Source organism: Callorhinus ursinus, unplaced genomic scaffold (assembly GCF_003265705.2).
Source record: "Callorhinus ursinus isolate GAN/ISIS: 27379988/994484 unplaced genomic scaffold, GSC_fseal_2.0 scaffold68, whole genome shotgun sequence".
Lineage (NCBI taxonomy): Eukaryota > Metazoa > Chordata > Mammalia > Carnivora > Otariidae > Callorhinus > Callorhinus ursinus.
This window is the reverse complement of record NW_027397130.1, coordinates 4,096,189-4,097,811: the sequence shown is the minus strand read 5'-3', so window position 1 is coordinate 4,097,811 and position 1,623 is coordinate 4,096,189. Positions and strand designations below refer to the sequence as shown.

Here is a 1,623-nt window from a genome sequence, read left to right as displayed (position 1 = left end):
TTGTTGAGAGCCTTCTATGTACCCGCCGCTGTTCCAGGTGTTGAACAGCAAGGACGGCAGTCATTATATTATTTGACGGGAGTCAAAACACCTGGGTCTGAATCCAGCGGGACCGGTTGGCTGCATGATACTGGACAAATGCTCCACCTTCAACAAGAGCCTCCTCATATATAAAATAGAGGTAAAGGTAGTCCCCCTTCCCTTTCCTCCTGGGATGAATAAATGAAGCCCTGGATATGAGAGTATCTAACCAAATGCTTTGTCCATGGCAAGTGCACAATAAAACACAGCTCTGCTTGCATAAATAAAGATGTAATCCACACGACAGAGCTGCAAAGTACTTTTCCTACCTTACAAATGAGGATACAGAAGTCCAGAGAGGTTAAGGAACAAGTTCAAGGTCACAGAGCTCGGCAAAGGACCATGTCCCAACTGCTGACAGTTATGTGCTCCCTTGAGCAGGCTCCCACACCCCACCTGTTTATAATGGTGGCAGTCGTGGCCTTCTCTGAGCCAACATGTCGAGTTGGCCGGATCTCCAGCAGCTGCCCTGGGTGGGGCATGCACTCAAGGCAGTGGGGAGTGTGGTTCAGACTTCTTTTGTTGGTTTCGTGTCTGCGTCATCCAGCTCAGAGCTGGCCAGGGCTGGAAAGCCCCACGTGGCAGACCAAGGACGCACATCCAGGGCTCTGCACCCAGTCGGCCAGCTGGCCCCTGCCGGTTGAGCTGGGGGCCCCACCGGAGAGAGGCAGGCAAAGCGGCATCCAGGACTCACTGCTGTATCCCCAGCCCCTAACAGGGCACAGCGCTGGTAGGTGCACCATAACCATTTACCAAATGAAAGGAACCGATGGGTTGGTGGTAACAGGTGGCTGTCCAGATTGGCTTCCACTCAAAGGTTTGTAGGGAGGAGGAGAGAGAGGGATGCAGGATTCACTTGGCTCTCCATGCCTGTCTTGTCTTCACAAAGGGCTGTGTAAATGGACACACAGTCCGGGGAGACAGGCACGCGTACCCTGCACCTTGTTGGTCCATCCTATTTGGGAAGAAGCCTTGTCTACAGAAAAAGCAGGTGCACTCAGGTTGAGGAGAACACACAGGGAGTTGAATTTCCCCTGGAGCTTAGACTAGCCTTCCAAGTCACAGCCCTTAGCTGTTAGGAAGAAAGAAAAGGCTTTTGTTCTAAGAGCCCTCTTTTAATGGGAAGGAAACACAGTCTTGTCAAAAGCCCATGGTGATAATACTTCCCCTAGCACAATACATGCCGGTGACAACGTCTAATGAAGACTTTTATGATAGGAATGTAATTGTAAAAAAAAAAAAAATGATTAAAAAATTGGTTTCAATGCTTTGTGATCCAAGAGTTCATTTGTTTCGTCATTCATGCACTAAATAAGCCCCTAATTAATCTTGAACCTTGAAGAAAGGAGACTAGATTGGCGTTTTCTCCATAAGGACACACTTCACATTTTGGAAAGTTTGAAGAGGCTCTCAAGCATTTTCCTTGAGTAGTATTTTATCAGCATTTTAGAGAGGCCTCATTAGGCTGCAGAGGCTGCTAATTGCATTTCCATATTTTTAAGCCTTATAGGTAAGGGTCAGGATCGGGGGTCTCCCAGCCCC

General features: G+C 48.6%; 1 long non-coding RNA gene across 1 annotated transcript in view; it reads left to right on the top strand.

Moving 5' to 3' along the window:
- Positions 1–680: 680 nt before the first annotated feature.
- Positions 681–1,623, top strand: part of LOC112814446 (uncharacterized) — a 14,462-nt gene continuing 13,519 nt past the window's right edge. Inside the window, exon 1 of the long non-coding RNA XR_003205765.2 lies at positions 681–811. This is a non-coding gene — a long non-coding RNA (uncharacterized lncRNA). The remainder of the gene's footprint in view (positions 812–1,623) is intronic.